Source organism: Phragmites australis, chromosome 4 (assembly GCF_958298935.1).
Source record: "Phragmites australis chromosome 4, lpPhrAust1.1, whole genome shotgun sequence".
In the NCBI taxonomy this organism is placed as follows: Eukaryota; Viridiplantae; Streptophyta; class Magnoliopsida; order Poales; family Poaceae; genus Phragmites; species Phragmites australis.
In genome coordinates this window covers 42260380-42288057 of record NC_084924.1, presented here as the reverse complement: position 1 = coordinate 42288057, position 27678 = coordinate 42260380, and the positions used below count along the sequence as shown (strand labels likewise).

Genomic DNA, 27678 nt, shown 5'->3' with positions numbered 1-27678 from the left:
TATATTCTAAGTTGATCAAACTTTGATTAAATATTCCACAAAGATTAATTTATAATAAAATTTTATATTAGGTATTGTAACTAGATCTTTATCTCTATCTCTATGCTTAAAAAAACACGCAGAGCGTCCTGCGTTCCGCTCCCGCGTCGCCCGCTCCAGTTCCCCGCCCTCCCCGCTCCCTTTCCTTCCGCAACGCGCTGATATCTCGCGCCGCTCCGCCCTCCTCGATCTCGACCCCGATCCTTCCCCTCCGCGCCTCTCGCTTCACGGCGCCCTCCCTCTCCTCCGACCGTGCCGCCCTCACTTCTGCGCCATCTCATCGCGGAACCTCCCCTGCCCTCCCGAGTCCCGCCCCTCGCCGCCGCCGAGATGACCCCCTTGAGCCCCGACGTCGCCGCGGAGGTGCGGCTCCTGCTGGATGGCGCCACCGACTCCAACTTGGAGTCCAATCGCCGCGAGCTCTGCCAGGTACCCTACCACTGACCTCTCCCCGTCTGCTAATGCCTGCCCGCTCCCCTTCCCTCTCCTTCTCTTCGATTCATTCATCGCCCCCCAATATGGATCTGTGGGTTACGGTTTATTCCACCCAACGCTTACGCTGCTGCGCTCGTCATCTCCTGGTCTGGTGAGAGCAATTCTAGGATAGATTATCGAATCTGGGTTATGGAGTTGCGGACCTCCCTGAGGTTCTGCGTCGAGTGACCTAGGTTTCTAAATTTTAATCCAACTGATTTCCGCACATTAGTGTCATGCTTTAACGTCTGGTTAATGTCCTTCTGAATTGTTGACCTCGTTGGCTTCATTACCAATTACTGGATTAATGTGTTCATTCATGTTAATACACATATATGTGATCAAACAGAATTAGTTATGGTTTGTGTTAGACTACGTGCACAAGTCCATCAAGAGCATGCTTCAAAACAATTAGTTGCAACCAGCTGGTTATCACATGGGTAGCCAATATGGTCAGCACAGTCAAGTGTTAAAATGCCTAATTTTACTAGAGAGGAGAACTGTTTGTTCTGGATTAGTTTGGATGGCTTACAATAGGTCTAAATGACATTAAAATCGTTCCAGATAAGATAAGGTGAAACTCACTTCAACTGCATTATTCAATGTTTTCCAAAATTAGCAAAAATATAGAAAAGTGTCGATATCATTCTCTACGGTTTCTAGCCGAATAATGGCAGAACTTATCCATATTTTGGCACCAACTGATTTAACATATGATATAAAGACTGGTTCAGGACCAATGAACAGATAACCTGTTAGGGATCTTTTTTCTTCATTCAGAAAGGTGTTCAAAGATACATCTTTGACAACGGCACCTCTAATAAGCAACATTGGAAGAGAATGCTGGAGGCAGATATGTGTCTACTGAATGAACAAGCCTACAAGAAGTTTTTGCCGCATCTACTTGCCTGGAATCCGAACAGTAATTGTGTATGATTCCACTGTTTATGTTTATCTTTGGCCTTGTCGCACCTGCATTTTTTTATTATTTTAACTCTTGTTCTTCTTGACCTTTTTATCCTAATAGAAGTCAATGCAGGTTACCAGTAGAAACCAGCTGACAAGGTTTTTGCAAGCCCTTCTCAAGGACTAACGGTGGTTAGGAACAAGAGTTATGGTAAATCTTTATTTTCATAAAAGAACCAAAATGATGATAAAACGATCGGTTTATAGCTATTATGGGTTGGAAATACAACTGCCAGCAAAAAATATACACAAGAACACTACAGCAAGCCCAAAGCTAAAGTTCAACAAACTGGGAAGTGGTACCAATATACTTAAAAATGACTTATTGGCTTTTTGCCTTATAGGAGAAAAAACCCTGCTATCGTACCCGTTCGCTCTCCTCTGCCGAAGGCTCTGCGCCGCCATCGACTCCGCCGCCGCTCGGCCTCCAGCGTCCGCTGCGCCGCCAGCGACGACGAACACCGCGGCACGGTGATGCAGCCCGCCCGCCCGTTCAAGTCCCGGTGGATCGCCCTCGCCATCTCCCACGCCACGCCGCCGCCGCCCTCTCTGCCCTCGCCCCCGCCTCCCGCCTCCCGCCACGCCCGACGTGGCGGCGGCGGTGGCCAAGAGCCGGCCCGCGGTCGTCGAGAGCCCTCCCCCTGAGCACTGGGTGGTTCCCAAAGGGTGCCCCACCTGTTGCTGCATTCGTGCTCTTGTTGCTCCCTGCCTGTCGTCTCGTCGCGGCAGGTGCGTCTTCATCTCCCACCCAATTCTTGTGCCGTAGATTTTGTTTCTTGCGCTGGAGGTACTGCTCATTTCTTGAGTGCCATTGTTGGATTCTTTTGTAGTGTGCAGTCATATGCTTTCTGCTGCCAAAGCTCTTTGTTTCCTTCTGCATAATCTCATTTGAGGTTCTGCCCTGATTACTTTGAATTGGTTTTGTCATGGTCTGAATAGCTTTCATTTAGTTGGATCATTGACAGGGTCCAGGAGGTGTTTGGTATGATGTTGATGTTGTTGAGTCTTCCTACTATGGTGCACCAGCTCAAACTCCTAAAGAATTGGTGTTCAGTGAGCTTGTTAATCAGGACAAAACCAATTCCACGAAGGCGCTGATGCTGAACGAACTTGTTGTTTCACTCGGTCATGGCACTACAATCAGATGAACGCACGCAAGAAAGCTTAGCCTTTTATGGACAGAGAAGGCGGCCAGAAGAAGTTAACAGAGGGTCACTTTGCGCCACAGTAAGTAAATCAGGTCCATGACAATTCATTGCACATGAAAAACAAATCAAATAAAAAGAAAGGTGAAAGGTAAACTTGTCTTTTTATATGGTTGTTTGCTCCCCATTTATGAAAGGAATTATGTAGATATATCGTGAAACTAGACAATCAATTTTGAACATATAATCAAAATTCGAGCAATTTAGAATATATTATTAAAGATCGATTAAGTTCGGAATATATAATCAATTTTTCTAAAAAATTATGTTTCGGCTAGGAGCTTAATTTGGCCAAAAAAAACAAGTTTCGCAACATTTCACTGTTTCGGTAGGGATCCTGTCCAATGGGCCTGAGCCCAGTCCCACATGATCTGCAGGCCGAGTTTCGATCGTCCCATAATCTGGATAAGCACACTACGCCCAGGCCCCTGGTTTCCCCCATAGAAACCAATGTGGGAGTGCCACGGCTCAATGGTGCCGCCCGATGTTGCGTCCGCTGCCACGCGGAACTTTTTTTATTTTTATATTTCTTAAATAGAAAAATTTTAAAAATAGGCCATTGGAAGGGCGAAAGGCTTCCGACAGCCGACGTGTTTAATTAAATAAAACTGTCACGAGTGTAGATGTGCGATTTTTTGAAACTAACACATTTTTTAATTTTTATTTAAGAAATATAAAAATAAAAAATCCTGCCACGAGTAGCTGGCCACAGAGCTTTTCGGCCTCACATGATCCTCATTGCAGCCAACTTAAGCAACATTTTTATTTTAATTTTTTGTGAGTTTATTTATTGCAATTCTTTTGAGCGAATTAATTATTTTAATTTGTTGGTCATATATGTTTGTTGAGTGGAAACAAACTAATGTTGGGGATTATCCCCATTCTTGGATCAATAGTGGCCAGATTAACATCTTTATTACCCTCAAACACGGATTCATTAAACTGCTCCAACAAATTAGGGGAAGCTGTCTATTGGACGAACCGTAGGAAAATACATCTATGAGAGTGTAAGCACATGGTTATGTGCATCCTAGATGTTATGTCGCTTTGTTGGTGTAGAGATTGGAATTTATATTTTCATTATATAAAAAATAGAAGTGTGAGTACATTTGACTCGCATGTAAATAGTATGTGCAAGTGCCTTACAAAGTGTAAGATTAACTCTAACAAACCATTTATAATACACCATCAATATCTTCATATGGATTGTCTTCTATAAAGATACTTCATCCATATTACTTCATCACTTTAACAACACATTTATATTGCACCCTCTATATTCTCTCTTATTTTTTTAATAATATTCTATAATTAACAATATATTCGTAATGATTATATTTTTGTAACGGCTATTTTTTCAACGGTTATTTGTTTAACGACTATTTTTTCAACAACTATTTTTTAGTCTAAAATGCAAGTTCATTTGCCATTCCTGAGCACCTGCTTTAACATTAGAGAGAAAGTATGCATATTTGCTTATTTATAATCTTATTTCTCATAGCACTGCTAACAAGTATGTTAGGAACAAGTATGTTACTGAACACAGAGAGGGGCCTTCGGCTTATCCGAGGGAACCGAATGCTCCTTTATGTGACACACGCCTATAGAAAACTGTGCAATATCATTAATATCACCCGTCTGTTCAGTTACAGTATCAATCTATTTATAGTCCGTACTCAACCACTTTCATTTATAATTTACAATTTTACCCCTCTAACTGCCATATTCTTGACATATTCGAGGGTATTTTAGTACTATTCATAGTGTATTAGCATATTTACAATTGTACCCTTCACCATCCTTGGATTTCAGTGAACGTTGCCCCTTCGCCCGAGCTCCTGAAGGTCTATCACAGACAGGACCTTTGGCGTGCCTTCGGCTGGCTTCAGCGTGGCGTCACGAAATGGTCTTTGGTTGACCTCCGAAGGCCCATCAAAAGCTTCGCCTGCGATGATAGCTTTGGTACTCTCTTTGGGGGATTTCCTCGGGGCAACATGGGGAAACATTCGGTCGGCCTCTGAAGGCCTGAGTCACTTGTCTGAATGGTCCATTTGTCATTAACCATTTCCTAAAATAACACAATTGTATTCTGTGTGTTCATCAGAGGTCTTTGACTTATCATCCGAAGGGGGCCTACGAGAGCATCCCCCAACAGCAGCCCCCCATGGGTAAGGTTCTTCTTCCATGGGCCGAACCTGTGGATCAAATGGTATGACCGAATGTCATCCCCCTTGGCCCGTTGAAGACCTCCAGTGACTCGTTTTACCTTTTAGCAAATAGCCCCCTCTGGTCATTTATCTGTCTTTATTTTACTGGGTTGACGATTTTGTCCTCACGCGACTTTTAGGATTCATAAATGCTAGTTATCGTCGGTTCGTACTTAACCGTCATTAAGGTTACGGTTCAATTTCCAATACGCACCATTCCAATTACTGTTAGCCTTTGTTTTTACCGCTTTATATATATTTTACCCGACGATTCACTTTTTACCGTGCGCCCTCATTGAAGCATTTGCTCTCGTACGAAGACTCCCATGTCTAATTCTGAAGCCATGCGAGATCCTATGGCCCCGAAAAGCAAATCTGATCACTGAAAGACATACCGGATTGGGTGATCAAAGGTTGATGAAGAAGTTCTAGTGGGACTAATCAAAGAAGGCTTGATCAGCGACGTTTCGATGGTCAGACTCCCGAAGGACCAGGAGGCTCCGGTGTTCGGAGAAGACAAAGCCATCGTTTTTGTGGACTATTTTCGAGCAGGGCTTCGCCTTCCCTACGATGAGATGGTGCCGAAGGTTCTGAAAATGTTCAAAGTCTTCCTCCACCAGCTGACACCGAACGCGATCATTCGGCTCAATCTTTTCACTTGGGCAGCGCGGTCAGAAGAAGCGAAGGCCTCGGCCAGGGATTTTGTTGCAGATCATAAACTTCACCACCAGCCGAAGCTGATTTTTACGTCCAGCATGCAAATTGAGGCTCACTACGGCTCTGTGAACTTTACCTACCGTGCTGGCCTGACGACGCCTGTCGTAGCCTACAAAAATAAGTGGCCAAATGACTGAACTCACTGGTGGTTCTACCATAAGGTGGACCAAAAAGAGTACCTTGTGCTGAAGTGCAAAGAATACAAAAGGAACCGTGCCCCAGATGTACAGCTAAAAGACTCCCAAAAAGCTGCCTTCGAAGCCTTTACTCGGCGTACGAAGCACCTGAGTACGCGCGACCTTGTAGAAGAGTCCATGGCATCTGGGGTGTGGTCCCTGAGCGAAGGCTGGTCCATCCCAACCTTCGATGCTAAAAGGCTGGAAGGACTATATCGCCCCCAGCTTGATTTTAGAGGTTTCACAGGTATGCTCGTTATCCTATTCTGTTAATTGTGCTTCATTTCCTTACGATCTTACATTTTGTGCTTTTGAACAGATATGACAGTGGCTGAAGTGGAAACCAGAGCCGCGCTTCTCCTGGTAAAATTCACCCAAAGCGAGGCTCAACTCTGCGCCGACCAGGCCCTTGGTCGCCGACTTAGTCGGATTTTTGATTTGCGGGGTCTCGTTTACAAGGAAAGACCAAAGTTGTCCCTTTCCTCCATGGGTCAAGCCGAAGGTGGATGCTCACCTAATGTTAGGACAGGCGAGGCCTCTGGCAAACACTAGAAAAGAGGAAAAACGAAGACCCTTTGTTGCGAGGAGCTAGGAAGAAGAAAGATCCAGCCCTGAGGAAAAGGCATCGCCAACTAATCCCCGATGACTCGGTGGATGTTGAGGGTCTTAAAGGCCCTGAAGCCATTCATGTGGTGCCTCTTTGACAGGCGTCTCTGAAGGATACGCAAGAAACTTCCGCCGCCTCGCCGAAGCCTACTGCTACAGCGCCTGTTGACCTTGCCACCCTCATTCTCAGCGACGAAGATGATGACCGCTGGATCCACACGTTGCTGCGGAAACAACGGATGGAGGTGGCAAGGGATCCAAAGAAGCAAGAGATACCAAAGGAACAAGAGTCGGGTCATCCTCCCGCTCCTCCTCCAGCTCTTTGTCTAGCTCCTCCGAGAGCATAGGGCCACTGAAACCGAAGAGGAGCAAAGTGCCTCGCTAACTCCTCCCCGCTATGTCGGCAAAGGTCCTATTTCTTTTAGCGAGGTGCGCGATGCTAAGGTAATCGACACTAAAGCATTGAAGCTTGCTTCTTTTATGCCAAACAAATGAAGCATTTACGTCCCTCGATTTGCTAGCTTTTACGTCTCTGCTCGATGAATTTGGCTTTGTGGCAGCCTTGTGGGGATATGATACAAAGTGGGGACATATTAAGTGTCTAGCACATAAAAATTAAATATCATGTTACAACAAGGAGTAAGAGTATTTATAGCCTATATCTTAACTACTACTTGAATATTAACTAGAATATAGCTAGTAAGAAAGCATATTCCGGGAGTACAATAGTCATTTACGTACCTAGCCATAAAAAGATACTTATATGACTGTCACCGTGTGAGCCTGCTGACACATGCTTCGCCAAGTATGCCCCCCAATGGTTGGGGATCCTTGTCGATGTTTCTGATTGTGAGGCGGCTTCGGTAGAATCGTCGAGTACGGCTCGTTTTCAGGCGGTCCCTAGGGGTCCCTTCTGGTGAAACATCGCTTCGAATGGCTTTCGTCCATAGCCCGGTACGAAACCTCGTCATAGTTCAATGGGCTGAACCCCTTCTTCGGCGTGATGCCTGCCTTGACACTGCTTGATAGTTCCTTTCGTCGGTGTGATACTGTGATGCCTTCGTACCGCTCGGTGGTTCCATTCGTGCCTAAGGTAGTGGCGGTGTTTTAATCACCAGACTTCGTGTTTTGTAAGGACCTTGAACGCACGGGGAACGATGTATCGTTTCCCCAACATTGATCTTTTTCTTTCTCAAAGAAAAAAAATTGCACGCCGGCCATTTTTTTAATTTACATCTTGGTTGTCGTTTTCAAATTATAAAACCCTCTTATAATTTTGAAGGTTTCTATAACTTATTTTCTCCAGTCTCCCACCCCGCAACTATTCCATGGTATTGGCAGGCAGGCAGGTCATTTCATGCCGAATCATCTTCGTACAGCCGTGTAGGGCCGTTGATGCATGCGTCCCAGCTCCAACCAAGTGAACCAACTTGTCGTCTCCTCTCGGAATTAAGCATTTTAATTGGGGGATGTGATGGATGGAGACGAGACCAACTTGTGTCCAACTTGTATTTCTAGCTATACGCAGAAATTAAGTGAGGTATAAATTCAAGAAACATTGATGCATAGCTGAAGACAAGTGTGGACAGATGTTGTACTGTTGTAGAACAAGATCAATCCGGACCGGTCACTCATGAAGACCTATTTCATCAAAAATGCAGTTAATTCATCAGAAATTAAGCACCACATAAATTTATTCAGCTGCATGATGCATTCACGGAGAGTATGTTCCGTTTGGCATAACTCTAGGTCTTTTTTTTTTTGGAGCTGATCAAATTTAATTTAAAAAATATTGAATATGAAGATGTGAATAGATTAAGGGTATTTAATTAAACTATTTAATTTTTTATTTTTAATTAAAAATAAAAATTTAAACTGTTTTATTTTATCCTACAAACTCCCTCGTAGCTGAAAGTGTGCTAAATAAACCCTACGTCTCCATTTCAGCTAGTATAGGTCATCTCCATGTCACGCATGAACCTAGCGCCTAGGCGCCCTGGGCGTTGCCTAGGCGAGCATATGCAGTTGTATTTTTTATGTTAACAAAGAAAAATAGAAAATATAGAGAAAATCATTGACAAAATAACATAGAAAATAGGGAGAGCGCGTAGACATAAGGCCTAGTCCCAGGTGAAGCGGTGCTGCTCTGCCTATGACTGCTTTGTTAAACACTGGTTAGCGTTGAATGTTCTTCCTTCGATTTGTGGCCCATCAATATCCATTGGAAATGATTAAAAAACCAAGAGAAATTAAAATGGTGGTCCACCGAGGGATCGATGTATAAGGCGAATAAATTCAGTGGAATATATGTGCAATATGTAGCACCATGCACAACTAACCTTGTATAGTTTTTGAGTCTATTATATTAATATTTGAGGAGGAAAATGAGCCACCATATCCGTTCTCAATGCCACAAAATTACAATGTTAATTGAAAAACTGAAAAGAATATAATCACTTATTGTTATGAACATTTAATGATATAGATTAAACCAAAAAGTTCATATCAAATATAATTAATATATAGCTAAATTCGAAATTAAAAATTATGAGAAATAAACAGTTTGATTCCCATATGGTTTGTGAAGCAAAATATCTAAATAAAGAGTCCAAATAAAATAAAATAAATAATTATTAAAATTGATGTTACAATAGAAAAAAGGATCCATATTAAATATAATCTTAGAAAAAAATTAAATACCTAAATAAATAGTCCATGTAAAATGCAATTAATCAAATGCTATCGAAATAAAATATTACAGCGAGACGAGCTACGTTATTAGCGTGGACCACCTTGCTAGTTAATATAAACCTAGAAAATATACACATATTTAGAAATTATGCATAACAAATCTTTTGCCTCTTTCCTGCCCTCAATATATAGTATTCCCTCCGTTTTCAAATTTACGACGCTAGGAGATGCATGTAGTAAAACTTTAATTTTTTTTACCACAAATATATACAAAAGCATTAAAATTTGTTACATTAAAACGGTACTAGTTCCCTGTATAGCTAAGTGTGTTACTATTACTTTGCTGCCTGGGAGAAATTTGGTACCTAATGTTTTGAGCAATATTTAACGGATGAACTCCTTGTAATGAGACTTTCTCCTTATGCTATTCACAGTTTTAGAACATTTACTACTCATAACTCTTTCTTAACCATTTTAATTGTGATCACAATTCATTTGATAACCTTATTAGTTCATGAACTTAGGAGATCACGTCAGGGAAAGGAATGATATATAGCTATTTTTCTCAATATAACAGGATTCTTAGTTTCTAGTTGGATTTCTTTGGTTGCCAACAACAAATTAAAAGGAATATCTATCAAAAGCACTGGACACTACAATAAGTACGTAATAGCGACACATAGCTCATGCCAATCGGTGTGCTAATAAACACAAGCGGGGACAAGTGACAAAGACCAAAGTTGGTGGCAAGTTCTTATTTGGTCCTTGTCGTGCTCATAATTTGTGCATTTTAGCTCGTCATGATTCAAGATTTGTGTTACTGTTTGTAATATATATGGCCTCGTTCATCAAACCTTGTTTCTTCGTAGGACTTGCTCGTTCCCCGTTATCTCAAATTCATGGTTCCGCACTTCCGTTACCGATGAAAGCACAAACATTTGGTTCCACGGTGATATACGCACTCCAACCTTGCTGATCTATTCGTGCACCGAATTCTACACTGCAAATGAATTCACAATGTTTCCTGGTGCTACGCTGCATACCTTCTGTAGTTTCCAACTACCACGCAGTGCCACCGCTACATAAGAGAGTAGGGTAGGATCGACCGTTTGACACTGCACGTCGAGTCCTCCGATCCAACCAGCACCATGGGCTCTCCACTTGTTCGGCTGCTGCCTTTTGCCCTTTTCTGCTCCTCCTGCTTCCCTCCTCGCTCCGAGAGTACTTCTCGGCAAGCCACTGGCCTAAAGATGTTGGCGTCAGCGAGCTCCATCCCCTCTTTCTAGTGCCTGGGATGAGCTGCAGCGACCTGGAGGCGTGGCTCACGAGGCATACCGGCCATCGGTGTCGCGTTGCGGAGCGATGAAGGGGAAGGGATGGTTCGAGCTATGGAAGAATAGCTCGGATCTGCCGGCCAATGACTACGTGCAGTGCTTTGAGGAGCAGATGAGGCTCATGTATGACCCATTGCCAACGACCACCGGAACTTGCCCGGCGTCGAGACGTGTGTGCCCAACTTCAGCTCCGCAAGAGGGTTTCGCTCCAAGAACCCCCTTCACCCATATATAATTCCATCAAATCTATACGGGTAAACAATGAAACATTTTAGTGTTATTCTCTCCCATCGCAACGACATATATGCCATGACATGACATAAACTCTTAAAACCTTGACTATTTATATTATTTTCGATATTTACATTAACATACATATAGATTTCTCTTAAAAAATATTTTTATTTTAGCTATGTGATGAGCAATCGAGTGTCCGAGCCCTCCTCGGGCCACCTAACCCAACCTCCGGCGGCCCAAAATTTGCCGATGGCAACCGTGACCCTTGCATCAACCAAACCACCGACGGTCTCCCCGGTCTCATCGGACACCCTTTCTTCACTGAGCTCGGAATCTGCGCCGCCCGCTTCCCCTAGCACAGCGGCCATCCACTCGCCTTGTCCGAATCTATCCTCAATGGCCTACTCTGCTTTATCTCAAGAAAGCAGTCCCGAGAAGCTCGATTGGGGGTCCTTTGAAGACAGGGGCGAGTCCTACGAGCTGCGCTCTGCTTTTAGTGGTCCTAGCTCATCCCCGGTGGCTAGCCCTGGAGACCCTTCCTGTACCAGGCAGCAAATCCAGGTGTCCAATTTCAGACGCCTGGGCCTGAATTTGCTGCCTGGATCAGACAGCTTTGTCAGGCCTCGAACCAAACAGGCATCTAGGATCGGTGGCTCTCGACCTTATTTCCACACTGTCGGTATCGGTTGATGTCATAGTGGCTCACCTGTGGCGATCCACGTTTTTGGTGCCAGAGCTGCACAGCTTTCGCCAGGAGGTACCATTGCCTGGGTCAGTCTAAAATCCATGGTGGTTCCTCGCTACCGCAAGCAGAACATCTTCTCTAGGATCTCCCACACCCGCACGCCATCTGTTCGACGGAATGCTTCACCGACTTGGTAAGAGGTGAAACCCAAATTCTAGTTGCGTCAGAAGAGCAAGCCTTCACAGGTTGTGAAACTAAGGCTGGGTGCAGGCACAGCAAATACCGGAGTTATGGCACCCAAGCTACCGGCCAAAGAGGTTCGGTAGAAGGATTTTCTGGTGCCTTGCACATGAACCATATTGCCAACAGCCGAGATCCTCTGAAATGTCATTATGCTCGCGACTGTCCGTCCAAGAAAGCCACACCATGCCGCCATTCAGTTCACTTCAGACTCCACTTTCCACCACCAAACATCCACAATCGCATCACCTTCCCCTCCTCGCTACAGTGCCCCACTCCGGCACCACCACCTTCCCCACCTCAACCTCTGGCTCGATAGGCCTTCAGCAAGGCATGTATCTCCGGTTTTTCCTAGCTGCAGGTCAACGGCGACCACCAACATCACTATCATCACCAGTGTGACAATGAGTTGTGTTTTAATTATCCTGCTACCCTCATGAATTGTGGCCAGATATGTTTAAATGGACCTGTCGGATAGCCCAGCATGGATTTGGCTAGTCACAGCTCGATAGGCCTATTTAGTTAAACGGATCGAGTTGTGTCGGCCCGTGTGCCACGCCCTCGGTCTACGGTGCGGACTGTCAGCCACTGTACCGTGTTAGGTCGGCTCGGGCACGGTTATAGCCCGGTGGCACAACGGGCCCGCTGGACACAGTGGAGGCACGACTGGTCCGACAACACTCAAATTAAAAAAATAATAAATAATGGCTAAAAATTCTAAAAAATCAAAAAAAAAATATAGAAAATAGATAAAAATGAGATTTATTGATTGGTTGTCTCGTTAAAAAACTTTCTACTCGAAGGAAAAAAGAGTACAACCTTTGCTCCAAAAATTACATGTTTTATTTAGAAACCCCAAAATTTTATTTGCAATATTTAATATGCTTCCTCAAGTGTCCCGTTCTATTTGTAAACCTGTCACCTAATTCATGACTGCATATATTACACTTAGCAAATCTTACCTGTTTCTCGTAATTTCTCTAAAAACCTTTCCAAAATGTTCTCACACCTATGACCATGCATGCCATCCATGAACAAAAATATGAAATTATTTTGTTGAAGTGGGCAAAGGGCTTTGGTGTTCACTGGGAGAGAGTCTGGGATGGTGGCTCCATGTATGGCTCGTGGCTATTTATAGGCCAAGATGAGAGATTGACATATGGGTGGCAAGTCCTGATCGTTTTTTGATTTTTTTTAAATAAAAATCATAACAAAATAGAAATAATATGGATATATAATTAATTTTAAAAATAAGCTTTATTAATATGTTGTCTCATTAAAAACCTTTCTAGCAAAGGAAAAAAGAGTATAAACTAACTTAGAAAATTGAAAATACACGTTCTCATCAACATCTAGATACAAATTTTTGAATGAGTTTCAAACTCAGTGTTCTCTGCAGTGTGTTGTATTTATGTTTTAGCTTGTTCCTAGTCTTTTACTATGGTGAGAATTTCCACCATCTCGCTTAACAAACTTGTTCTTCTATCTTCGATTATCCTTCCAGTAAGACTAAAGGTAGTCTCAAAATAAACTATAGATACGAGAATCGTTAATAAATCTCGTGCTAACAGTGAAAGCACTGGATATGTTGAAGATTTCTTGTTCATGACTGATAGCATTGCTGTCGATGAAGGTAGTTAGCTCCCCTCCAGATGTTGAAATTCCAGCGCTCGTAGATGATCTGACGAAGAGTCTGAACTTCTTTATGAGGAACCTCCACCAAATATTTTTTCCCCACGCTATCGTCTTCTTACTTATTGTGGGTGCTAGTAGAGGTCGTTGCAGGCGAACTCCGCCATACTTTGTTTCATATTTACGATAAATTTTGGATAACTTAGAACAAATATTAGTATAATAATTAGAATAATCGTGGCCAATAGCATCGCCTGAATTGAGAGAACTCTACAGAAAGCTGCAATTTTGGCTCTAGAATATAAAATGAAGGCAAAGATGTACGATAAAAGGAATTTCTTTCCAATACTTTAAGAATTTAGATTTCATATGAACTGCACAATCTCTTAGAAGATTGTTATTTTCATAGCTAGAGTAGTAATTTCAGCAATATTATGCACTACTAAATAAGATGTTGGATAATAAACTTATTATAAACTCATAGTTGAATCATACAAAAATTCAAGAAACTCTAGTATCTTTTCAGCAACATACCAATACACTTCTATGAGTAAAGTATGACCCCATGCTGATGATAGTGTGTATGAAGAAACACATAAAATGTGCTTTTATATGGTACAATATTTTTTTAGCATAAAAAAGTAGAGTTTTATCTTATCAGCATGTCCGCAACAAACTTACGTAGACTTACACCCATCGCAATACAATATTGCTTATATGCTACAATTTGTTGGTTAGAGTAGTTCACAAAAGATATTACAATACGAAAATCATATAGGTATATACTATATACATGTTCTAAAAGGACCATGTTCTCTACAACACTCACAACAATGACTTCAAGTCATGTTGATTTCCCAACAAGCATAAAAAAACCTCATTGAAAGAGGACGTGAACAGAAGGTAGTGTCCTATTCATAAGTTAGATGCACATGACTTGGCTACTTATTGTGTTGTTATTAAATAGGTGGAGAAAATTTTGATGATGAAGTCCTTGAGCAGGCCTTCCGACTCTAAACCCTGACAGCGCGAAGAAGATGATGAGGACGAAGATATGTCATTCTAGAGTAGTGAACATACCATCAACCATATGTTTGAAGGATCTACCATCTACGAGAAAAAAAAACAATTACAATTGGGAGTCGTCTAGATCTAATCCTAAGGTTCTCAGTGAGTTCTCTCTTGTTCTAAGTCCTGAAGCTCTTGTCGGATGAATTCATCATGAATCTCAATGGGTGTCTCTGGTCCTACCCATTTAGGGTTGTTCTGTATTGTTTATCGAGCTTCTTGCTTGGAATTCAATCTGGCTCAAGATGTCTAGCTTTGGCTCTTGGCTTTGGGACCAAATCTGCCCTCGCTTGGCTTCCTATAGGATATCTACGTACTCTCTCCCCCTCCTTATATAGTCGAGGCAGAGGAGTCGTATCACATTAGGAAACTCCAAGCATAATCTTCCCAAATTGTATTTCTTCTGACTTCCGAATATCTGGAAGATTCCTTCATAATCTAGGAACGCGATGAACTGTCTAGAATATCAGCACATGTCTTATTTACCTAATGACTATTGTAAAATCTACCATATCAGATTAAAAACTTGTGTACAGTGAGGGATGGCAATGGGCCCCCGAAACCCGATACCCGGTGGGTAATTACTCCATCAAGGGCCAGGTATGGACAAATTGTCATGCCCAGGTTAATGACCAAAATGGTCACTCGTCAGGTAGAGCGGGTACGGGTCCGTTCTCTTACTACCCGTACTCGTGTACCCATGGGTCATCAACCTGCCAAGCCACTAATAAATATGACCTATCTAACCCACTTGGCCAATACCATAAAACCCTACTATTATTCGGCAATCCTCCCCAACCCTAATCCCAATCCCAATCCCGTGCATATGCACCGCCGCCCCTCCTGGTTGTTGCTACGCCATTGCCGTAACCCCTCGCAGCCATTGTCACCTTCTCCTCCGTGGCCCCTCCCGACTACCACCGTAGCCACCGTCACCCCTCCCGGTCGTCGACACCTCTCCTTTGTCGCCCCTCCATACCACCACCGCTGCCTCCCCTCTCGACTTTCTCTACCACCACCGCCTTGTCATTTGTGGCTCCTCCTGAACAACACCACCCCTCCCACCCGCTGCCTCCTCTGTCGACCTTCCATGTCACTGCCACCTTCTCTTCTGTCTCCCCTCCCGACTGCCATCATCGCTGCCCCTCTCAACCACCGCCTCCTCAATCGCCTGTCACAGTGGCTGAGGACGAGTTACCAGGCGCGGGTAACCCGTCAGGTAACCGTTACCCACACGAGTTTGGGTACAGGTAGATATCATACCCATGTGCGGGTACGAGTATTGTAACAGGTGTGATTTTTTCTAACAGGTACGGATATGGTATGGTGCAACCCGGTAGATCTATACCCGTTGCCATCCCTATCTAGAGGTAGTCCTTGTTGACCCTGACGAGCAGATCGGGGATGAGGCCATTAAGGCCTTAATTAAAGATGTGGACGAAGCCGCTTTTGACCAAGGATGTGATTTCAACTATCGCCCACCTAGATAGTAGGTTGATCCTGAAGGCTGTAGAGCCTCTAGCAGATGGTGACAGTGCATAGTGCTACTGAGGTAGAGATAGCACCTTAGAGCTCCAGTTAGTTTAGCGAGTAATCGACACTAGTGATTCTCGTTTTTGTCTTCTCAGTTGTTTTTTTTTTTCCTTTAGGGAGTAATCACTTTCGGTTATTTTCAGTCTTTCTCGGTGATCCTTGCTGAGCAGACTTAGTTGTTTTTGCGCCTCTGGCATATGTATTTGCTCTCTTCTTTTCTTTTCTTTTTTGCGAAGGGTGGATGGATATTCATTGAAGCATTGAACACCCTAGGTTTTACAAATAGGTCCTCAAGAAAGATAAAAATTACAAACAGAGGACACAAATACTCTTTCTTCCACCTCCGTCAATTCGTTGATCGCCGGAGTAGCTAATAGTGATAAGGAGAAGCATAAGCACTACCAGGACACACCAAAGACTCAAGCATTGTTGATCGACCATAGTAGAAGCATGCGACCAGGCACAACCGTGGCTGAGGAGCTCTCACATGTGAAGGAACGAGTGAAGAAATACCGACCATCGTCTTCGTTGTCGTGGTAGAGTAGAACACTAGCGATGTCGAGCAACTCGACAGCCTAGATCCAAAAGCCAGCGTCATCGATGAGGGCATCAGTGACCCAAAGTCCAACCCCAACCCAAGGGAAACAAGATCCATCTAGCTCCAACAGAAAGGAGCTGAGAAAAGAAAACTCACATGGGAGACTACAAACCTTCTGAAGCTGCCGCCAAGGACTTTGCCACAGAAGGAGAAGACACCGTAAACAGCTTGAAGGAACAACAACTAGTTGGACATCACCGGCGACGACTCCACTAAAAACCCCAGTCGCAACCCAAACATATGCATCTTCAACAAGACAACTACTACCACATACCTCCCATGACCGTCGTAGGAGAAGCCAACGAGGCTGACGACCTCGCTAGAGATGGCTTGGAAGAGCAAAAATCGGTGGAACACCATCACAAGGGCTAACCGGACCCTAAACCTATACTAAACTAAACCTAATCTACGTACTAACACCAACTAAAACTACCTTATTAGAAGCTTCGAGCATCGATCCACCCAATATCCACCAACCCCGGTGCCAGAGGCCGCTGATGTTAAGGAGATCGGTGGGATCGACGCCGGATTTTTGAAATCACCTTTTTTCGCCTCTGGGGACTGTAGCTGGGGAACGACGGTTCGAGAGAGCTACTCATGTATTTGCTCTCTTCTAACTTAATATGTGCCAGCAATGCCGAATTTTTTTTAAAAGTACTTTTACTTTCTAAATTGCATTAGTTTTAGCTATATATTATAATAGAATTAGTAGTTAAATTCATGTGTTTTAGAAACCGTGTCGATATCCAGAGCATGATATTTTTTTTTAAACCAGATGGAGCATGCATACGCGTATATGCAGTTTGGCTTACCAGATGCCACACTCAACTCAAGTACTCATGATTTAGGTTGGTCTGTTTGCTGCTTTTACTTTTAGTTTTTTTAAAAGCTATTTTTGAATTTTAGCTGTTAGCTTTTACAATAAATTTTTAACTTTTTAACACATAACTTCTCAGAAAAACTACCATCAGCTAGTTTCTTAATTTCTAGTATATTTTCTCAGAAACCTATTCTTGGTTTATTCAGAAGTCACTTTTTAGCAACTCTGTTTATTTAGACTTTAGACTTCTAACATCAGGAAAGCTAGAAACAAATGCAGCAAACAATCAGACCATTAGTCTCCTTAGAAAACGAAGGCACTCGGTTCGCACTAACTGCTACTATTTTCCAGGTCTACAAAGAACAGTGCCTCGCGAAGTTCATAGACGCATTGGAGGAAGTCAGATACCGTGATGGGGATACTCTTTTCGGAGCTCCTTACGTCTCCTTACGACTTCCGCTATGGTCCTTCCCTGCCTGGCGAGCCATCTGAAATTTACTCTCGCTACTACAAACAATTCGTGAGACTCGTCGAGAAGGTGAGCAAGAAACAACACAAGAAGGTAAATCGTCTTCGGGCACAACTTTGGAGGAATGGTCGCCCTCGGCTTCGTCAGGAACACTCCATTGCCATGGCGAAAAAAGTTCATCGAGCACCTCGTTTTAGCTGCACCTACACTCTCCACAGGGTTTGTGGAGCCAGTAAGTAACTTTGTGGCTTGGTCAACTTTGCTCAACGTCCCAATAGCTACTCCTATATTTCTATGAGGCCGATGTGGAGGACTTTTGAGAGTGCTATCATGAATTTCCCATCCCCAACAGTGTTCCGGCACAAGCCATTCATCATCACCAAGCAGAGGAACTACTCTGCATACGACATGGAAGATCTCTTTAACGACATTGGTCTCAGCGATGGCTTCGAGTCTTTCAAGAAAAGAGCTGTCCCGAAGATGTACTGCACCCAGGCACCAATGGTGCCCATTGACATGCATCAACGGAGCGCGCATTTAGACGACAGAGCAACTGGTGTACCGGGAGGATAACTTCGCTGCAGCCCCCGAAATAGTTTACGGTGATGGAGATGGAAAGGTCAATTTGATCAGCATGCTGGCGTTTGACGAGGAGATGGATCAGCAGCCAGAACAGAAGAAGCAATTTAAACCCGTCAAGCTTGAGAATGCTGATCATTCCGGGTTGATGTCAGATGATTGGTGTCTTGAGAGGGTCGTGCATGAAATCCTTGAAGCGAATCGCTAGATTTGCAAGTTTACATTCCTCCAAAGTTTCGCGTTAGTTTTACTATATGCGCAAAGTCATGTTGACATTCGAAAAATAAATCATGTTTATGTGTACTTCCATACAAATATATTGAAAATGCTTCACCTACGACCGTTCGTCCCACCGACATCCGAACCGGTCATACGTATAGCAGGGTTGTAAATATATTCAATGGACTATTTACTCTTGACTTTCTGGACAAAATATTCCCTCGGGCAAGGAAATGTCTGTTCACCGTGTAGATATGTAAAACACATACGAATATTCATATTATTCCATCATGCTATCTGACATGATATGATCATGGTTTAGATTTCCCAATCCAAATTAGGGTAAAATATATGGATGCAAATATTCTAGAGCGAAAACCGAAAAGGCTGCTTTTTCGAGACGAAAGGAAAAAAGAAAAATATGTTACTTGGGCCGGTTTGTTTGACACTTCATGGATGGACTGCCAGATCTAGCGTTGTTGGGCTAGTCTTTACCTGGGCTATTTTCGGGGCATATGGGCTTACAAGCTTCATCCATTTTGTCTTTTAAAGGCCCAAACAAAAAGTTCGTTTGGAACACCTTTGGGATGATCACTTTCCTCAAAGCTACGTCATTGCAATTTGAAAAAACTAAAAGCACCGTGCAAAAGGGTAAGGTCGTGCCCGTTTTCGAATGATGTTGAAACAACTCCATCGATGAATTTGTCGTTCGAAAAAGCATTCGAGTCAAACCTGCACTTCATCTCTCTAGATCAATTTGGAACCTATTTGGTACGCATGCTTCTTGCACAAATATAGAGGGAGGGAGATGCAGCTAGGACGTCTCATGAGGGCACCTCTGTCTCCACAGCAGAATGATAGACATGGTGGGGGTGCTTTTATGTCCTTTGGAGCCACAAAGCACGGCATTCAAGGCACTGATCCTAGCTTAATTAGTTGATGGCGTGAATGTATATCTAAACCACTCAAATTTGATTTTTCTTAGACACGAATTTGAGTACCTAATTTTTTTTAAATGGCTATGTGCATCTTTTTTGCTGCAGAGGCCGGAATAAAAAAAGCTCGGCGTTCATCCGGTAAGGATTCAAGCCATCCAATCCAACGACGATAAGAGCAGCAGAGTAGGGGCAGTTAGTCAAGCACCACCACCCCTCATTCATGTGGGCCCTTCTGATCGGTACCTTCCGGCCCCATTGCGCTGTCCGGTATGCGTCCGGTATGCAGTGAGGTTGATGGCACTGCACTAGGCCATCCAATTTTGAGGAACGAAATGGGCCCATCTACCAATGTTGCTCCAACTTCTAAGTCTTATTGTTGATTTGTTTGGCTCTCTACTTCGAGGTTTTTTTATTTTTATATTTTCTAACATTAATATTTAAATAAATAGATTTCTGATGAAAAAATTTGCACAAATAAACGTCTATCGTGGATAGTTAGCATGCTACGGTAGCACGGGTATCTCTTACCGCTCTCTAAATGGGTAGTTAGACCCTACATTTCCCTTACTGTCCTCTGAAAGAGCGGTTAGCGCTCGTGACAAGCCACTCGAGTCCCCTTATCGTCCTTTAAGAGGCCAGCAAGGGTCCTTACCGCTCTCTTAGAGGCGGTTAACTTAGTTTTATTATAAAAAATAATAAAAATTCTAGAAGTTATTTAAGATAAAAATAACAAAAATCTCATAAAATATTAAAGTGAAAATAGAATAAATATATGTACGTGAAATAAAAAAACCACACTAAATATTAGGAAGAATGTATACATGAGATGAGACATAAAATTTGAACATTACTAATAGCATGTAGGCTACATCTAACATAAATACATAACTTAGGAATAGATTAAAAATGATATAACCACCTTAAATTCAACAAGTACAACATTTAGTAGCATAAATATTACAGACAAAATGACCCTTGAAGCTGTATGTGCCTTATCTCTCATTCCATTCAATGGTAATCGTATTCTGAAGATTTTGATCTACGTGGTGCCGGTATATACGAAAAATAATCTAAGTTAGGATCCCAGTCATTAGCCCTGTCGTCAGAGAATTCGCAATATCGTGAAGTTCTTTGAGGAGTAAGCATGAAGTCATCATCGTCGAAACCAACACCTTCGGTTGTGGCGTAAGTGGTAGAAGCACGTCCTCTTGTGGTTTTTATCGAACAACCACCGCTTTCATGGCGACTCGAACCACCGCCTCTTTCACAATGGTGTGAAGGTCTTGAATAACCACCTCTACGTCTCCAGTTATGTCTGTGTAGGTAGCCATCACCGAATAGTAGATGCAGCCAAAAAAGTTCTCGATAGGTTTGTTCAGCAACTCTTCATCACGAGGGAATACCTAGTATAAAAAAGAGCATACGAAAATATAAATGTGCCTTAGAAGTGCAATATAACAATTAAATGGGACATGTAATAACGATGAATGTACCTTAATATGCTCCTCGTATTGCTGAGGGTGCATAAATATCGTGTGTGTTTGCGTGCTAAAACACTTTGCTATGTTAGCTAGCTCGCACATCCTGATATATCTCTAACGACACTTTAACAAGTGCATCTTTAGGTCTATAGAGGTCACAAAGCTTACCGTTCACCGCCATTCCTCTGTGGTGAAATAGGGACAACAGATCATAGTCTGCCATTTTGATAGCACTTTGTTCAAGTTCTCCTCATTGAACACATCATCACCTTTTGCCTAGGTCTTGCTCATAGTTTGTAGGTCTATCATTGGGAATTTGGAAGTCCACGAGAAATATCTGCTTAGGAGGTAACCATGGTTTGGTATTAGGTATCAGATGGTAGTGGTGTTTCGGAAAACTACGATGTCATGATCTTCTTGTTGACTCGGCCACGCCTTTTATAAGCAGGGATCGATAGTGTATGCACCAAGTATATGTAATTTAGAGACAATGTATGTATTGGATACCTTCCCGCAGCGAACGGTCACTGGACTATGAGTAGTCGGCAGCGTGCGGTCACATCAGTCTAAAAAGGTGGCTGCGAGCGGTTTCGTCAGTCTAAAAAGTTGACAACGAGGGGTCGCATCTCCCTGAAAATGTGGCACCGAGAGGTGACTTGACTCTGAGAAGCTGGTGGAGTGATGTCACATGGGATTAAGAAATGCATTAATGACATGGTAAGTAGTAATGTCTGAACTTGTAATACATAGAAAGCTGACGTACGGTCACATCGCTCATAAAAGGCGACAGCGTGCAGTCATCACTCATAAAAGGCAGTTTCATTAATCTAAAAAGGCACTAGCGTGCGGCCACATGTAGTACATAGAAAGTAGACACGTCCGAATATATAAGACTAGTTTATGAATCAAACATGTATCATGAAACAGACATCTAAGTTACGAAAGCTAAGATAAAATCCTACTATTGCCTCCCCCACTATCGTCGGTTGTTCCCACCATCATGGTCCCGTCGTCGCTGCAGGTAGTTCGCCCTCACGTGACCCCTAGAGTAGGTCAGGTTGTTCGGTGGAACAATTTGCCTGATAGGCCTTGTAGCGGTCAAGGGGAGTCGAGGCCTCCTTCTGGGTCTGCTGTGTCAGTAGTGGAGCGGTGGGCAACTGGGACCACATAACGACATCGTAGTCCAGTGTGCTCCCAAAGAAGTCCCTCATGAGGTCGAACGGGGTGCCCGACCTAGGCTCATCCTCCTGATTCAGGTAAGACAACTACGATGGTACCGCTGTCGTCCATGCATAATCATTAGAGGGGATTGTGAACGGATGAATGTATTAGATACGGTAAATGTGGAAATGAATGTATTAGTAAAAATGTAATGTTATACTTATATGGTATGCAGGGGTAGTTGTATACAGCCAGGCATGAGTGCCGAAGTAGGGTGCGAACGGTGAAGGTGCAGATGGAGACGTCCTGGCTTCATCATCGTAGTAACATGCGGAACGATGATTACATTAGATATATTATTGAATATATTGAATGCGGCAGTATATTGGCGCCCAATACCTGAGAGGCATGCGAACGGTGAAGGTCTCAGCGCTGATAAGTGTGTAGGTGTACCTAATATAATTTGTGAAATTAATGCATCAGTAACAAAAGGATATCGCTAAACTTAGAGGCCATGGTCAAGGTGGCGGTGTGGATACCGATCTCGGTGGAAGTCGTTGTACATCATACCTCCTAGACGACTCTGCATGGACCCCACTGGATCTGGAAGGAGCACGAGCGACGTCTGCGGTGGATCGACATGAGGTAAGCTTCAGAGCTCGGGCGGTCTTGTCGAAAACACCATGTGGCTTTGGCCACTGGTGAATATAACCCAGCCGAACAACCAAAGTATGTAGGCCTCCAAGTGCCTCGCGATCGAGTACACATCGGCTTTCAGGTGTATCAGGCTCCGCATCTGCGATCTCCCTTGCGTACGGAAGAAGGGTCCTCGATACTAGGTGGCCTTGGCTGCTGGTAAACATAACCCAGCCGAACAACCAAAACATGTAGGCCTCCAAGTGCTTCGCGATCGAGTACACATAGGCTTTCGGATGAATGTATGCAGGCATTGAAGTAATGCAAATCATGATAAGTAAAATATCTTGAAAATCGTAAAATAAATGGGAAGATAAATTGCAAGGTACCTGACACTAGAGGATCCACTTCTTCATGGGCCCTTGCAGATCCGACAGGAACTCAGGTACGTAGCCGAGTGCATCATCCGTCTGCTGATTGGGGCGAACCATGCGAGCATGATGTTCATCCAATCTGCATCCACGTCGACAACTCTAACAGTGGCTCCGGCGCAAGGTAAGCCTAACAGGTAAGCTATGTCCTGCAACGTCAGAGCCATCTTACCGCAGAGGGGTGGAAAGTGTGGGTCTCAGGTCTTCGCCGGTCGACCAGCGCAATGACCACTGAGCAGTCGAAATAGAATCACCTCGCAGTTGCCTCAGGGTTCTCTGTCGTTCGGGCCTCCACCAAACGACACAACAGTAGGAGTCCAAATGTTGCCAACATGTACCATTTGGAATATTAACTGAATGTAGGACATGTAATAAATAAATAATCAAGAACATACGTAGCTAACTCGCGACATACAGGTGCTTCCAACGATCATCGATCGTAAGTAACTTCTTGGGTCCACGTGGTCGAAAAACTCCTAACTTCGTTTGGTGAACGGCGGACAAGAAGTTGTTGTGCTTCTTGTCGACTACAGGGTCAAGAAGCTCGGGGGTCGATGGGTGCACCATATCTATATTGAAACCAAATATAAACAATCTATATCATACATATACACACAATTACATGAACAATATATAGCATACAGGTACACACAGTTACATGAAGATATTACAACATATAGATACACAATCAAATAGAAATATAAGGTCTAAATACAACGTACAAAAGGTAAGGTGTTCAGCTTACAAATATAAAATTGAGATACGCTGAACACATTCACACTTGACCACTGTCATGACCTTATCTACACAATAGGTGTATTTTTTTGAATAGTTTTTATATGTGTGACCATTTTCATCGCACGCTGCATCGCTTGTCGATGTCATGGTGTGTACTTCATCTTCTCTTTGTCTACCACGTACATTCACGTGAGGCCTAGATCACTTGTAAATGTGTCAACAATGTCATAGCCATAATGCTCATGATTCCATGTCTTTAGTATCTGATCCTTCATAAAGTAGCCTGAAACATATTTTCAGGGCAGCATATTGGACTCCCCACATGCAGCTATGATGTGTGTACACGACCTGTATACCAATTGTGGCTTCTAGCACATACAGATGCATATTCCATTCATAAGCTCGCACTCTTGCACACAATGCTCATGTCTACCACCCTTACGACCCTTATCCTGGTACAAGACACTAAACCTATGCTCCGCAATTCCCTCCTAATTTGCGCGGTGCATATATGCGTTCTTTGTGACCTTCTCTATGTACTCACATATCATCAATCCATACAATATACGATTATCTGCCATTGCTTTTGAAACAGCTACATATCGATCAATGAAATATTTGCAAGTTCCATGCAGAATGCCCTCAACAGTTATAACAAGTGGGAGGGACCTCATACTTTGCATAACCCAGTTGTAGATCTTAGCAAGATTTGTTATCATTATCCCATACCCTGCCCCTCTAGTGTTGTACATTAATTCTCATTTCTCTCTTAGTTGTGAAAAGTTACTAAAAGCTGACCCTGATCGCCTTACTACATGGGGAGTATCTGTTGGGATGGATCCAAGAGCAACTGGCTCATCTCCGGTGTCTACTACCTCAGCTATCTGCTTCGTGATTAGTTCATCTAGTCTTGCCCATAGTGTGTTAAACTTTCTCTGTTGATTTTGGTTGCATAATTTCTTGAAAAGATTCATAAAGTTCTTGTTTTTGAAAATACATCTAACATTAAAAAACTATACTCCTGATTATCGAAACTCTCACAAAATTATCGGAATCGATAATTACCTAAGAATACGTTTAGTTCGCTAAAATCAATATTGCTCTGAAGCAAACTAATTAAACTAATTAAACCCTCGTCTACTTAATACAGTTTCTAATTATCTATAATTATTACCTATATCAATATTTTGTAAATTCTGGATAATCAAAACTACCATACTCTAAATATAACTATACATCTGATGGCTATCCTACCATATTGAAATAGATTTTTATAATATACTACAAAAGATAAAAAAAACTTTATTTTCTGATTATCTTGTTAAACCCTAGGTTTTATATTGTGCAACTACTATTATATTACCAAACTCTGAATTTAGTGGTATTTTAATTACTAATAAAAACATAAGTTTAGAAAAATTACCGGAAACTGAAATCCTAAATCCACAGACAAAAACAGTAGGGCTTTTTTCCTAGATTTAAATGCCTACTTTAATTGATTTTCAGCCTATTTGTAGTGTGTTGGGTGGGAGAGAGATGCGCGGTGGGTTGCTAACCACCCATGAGAAAGCGGTAAAGGCCTTAACTGTCCTTTCAGAGGACGGTAGAGAGAGAGCGCTCGGGGGGAGAGGGGCTTGCACGGACGCTAAACGTTCTCTCAGAGACCGGTAAGGGAAGTGTGGGACCTAACCGTCCTCTGATAAAATAGTAAGAGGTATCTATACCATCGTGACATGCTAACCGTAGCTCTTTCAAAGAGTGATATGTGTTTATTTATTTAGACTTTTCGTAAGAGATCTATTTATTTAAGTATTAATGTTAGAAAATGTAAAAATAAAAAAATTGTCTCTACTTCCACCGTTTGTAGACAAGTCGATGGATGATCTTTTTGCAGCTCCGCTGTGTACTGTGGAGTGGAACTTTTTTCTTTCCTTTTTTTTTATTTGCGATTACTGTGGAGTGAAACTTACTAGAGTTTTTTCAAATTTCAGTCCATTGTTTAGTATTACTACTGGTACTACCACCTTATGTTCCAAATCATTCCCAAAATCTAAATTCTGCGTGCCTCGCTCAGTGCATAATAAGTGGTAGCATTAATAGACGCTAATGCAAAACCATGATGCTGAAAAAAAGAAAAACCCCATGATTTTGCATCGTTTCATTCTCTTTTCGGAGGTGGTGGGGCTGCGTATTTACTTACGCGGTAGAAGTATTATGCTTAGCTAATACGCCAATCAGTCCAAGTCCGGTGATGCTGATCCACGCGACCGTGCGGTATAGACGTGTAGTCGCACCGTGGTCCACACCTCACTCGTGGATTTGGTGTAGCGTTGCCCCCATGACCGTGGGATCCATCCCAGCCAAACAGTCTCCTACCGGCACGGCAAAGGAACCAATCAGGCCGATCCTCTTCATCCCCTTCACCCACGTCCAGGACTAGCATCTCATGATTCATCTCACGCCATCGAGAAAAAAGATGGACGGATAGATACGGTTGCAGGCAGCTAAGCCAGAAGCAGAAGCGAGCGAGTGCCGTCCGCCGGGGTGGTGAGGTCACGGTCAAAGCGAACCAGGCAGGCTGCAAAGGTGGTTGGCAGCATCGAGAAATGCCCTACCCCTCGATTGCTGCCCCCGTGGCCCATGGATGGCATTGGCATGACGCTGGCCCTGGACCACATTGACCGGTCAGACCCTGGGCCACGCGGGCAGGCACGCTCGGCCCCCCGTGCATGCGATGCGAGGCCTTCACGTCCTAGGAACCCGTTCCCTTGAGCCCGGGCTTGGAACTCGAATCTGCCCTGTGCCCACCGGCATCGTGATGATCGTCCGTGTGGTTAGGTTATTGCTGTCCGCGCGGATGCCGGTGCGGGCCTCAGGCGCTCGCCTTGGGGGAGAGCGACCCTGCCTGCTCGCTCCGCATTGTTTATGCCGTTGTTCTGCTCTAGTTTTTGGGGAGTTTGCTTTCTGCCCGTGGGGAGCAGACCGGATTAGCAGCTCGGTCGCAGGCTTTGACGTTTTTTAATTGCGGCATCGCCTCAAGGACTGTGTAGCTCCTCCAGTCGTAGACACATGCTGAGGATCTGAAAAGAATCTCCAAACAAATTCAGATTGGACTGAGCTCGGTTCGGTTCAAATTTTTACCACCAACGTTACATTAGGACGTTAGGTTAAGTCATGTGCATGGCTCCGCTCGTCACCAGAGGGCGAGTGCCGGCAGGCGCAATGCAACAGCCCAACATCCTCCGTCTCACCTCACCTGAAAAGAAACATAGTAACTAATCAAGTCGCTGTAACGCTCACCTGTCGCCAAGACGTCCAGCCGCTGCATTACCACCCGAAGAAGACTAGGGCTGTTAAAAGAAAAAAACTAGACCCACAAGCTATTCGAACTCAATTCATTATAGGTTTGATTTGAGTTTGGATCGAAACCTTAATAAACCAAACTTAAGCCTAACCATAAGATCGGGAGTCTATCGAGTTCGAGCTCCAATAGTTCAGCTAATTCCAACTGCTATTCATCTAGACAAAGTCGGTGTCTGTTTACTTTAGTCACGTTCATTTTTTTAATCTCACCATCCAACTTAAAATCTAATCATTCAACCTCAAAGCCATATGATTATATACATATATGACTTATAAATAAAACTATAAAAAAACTCGGCTTGTGAACTATTTGAATTCGACTCACTTTAAACTTGATTCTAGTTCAAACTTGAGGTCCTAACCAGGCAAGCACAAACCTATTTGTAGACTCAGTCAAATCTTTAACTTAAATCCAACTCGGCTCGAGTTTATCAA

At 43.3% G+C, this 27678-nt stretch overlaps 1 pseudogene; it reads left to right on the top strand.

The window, feature by feature from the left end:
- The first annotated feature begins 10270 nt into the window (after nucleotides 1-10270).
- Nucleotides 10271-18484, top strand: LOC133914816 (lecithin-cholesterol acyltransferase-like 1; annotated as a pseudogene).
- Nucleotides 18485-27678: the final 9194 nt, after the last annotated feature.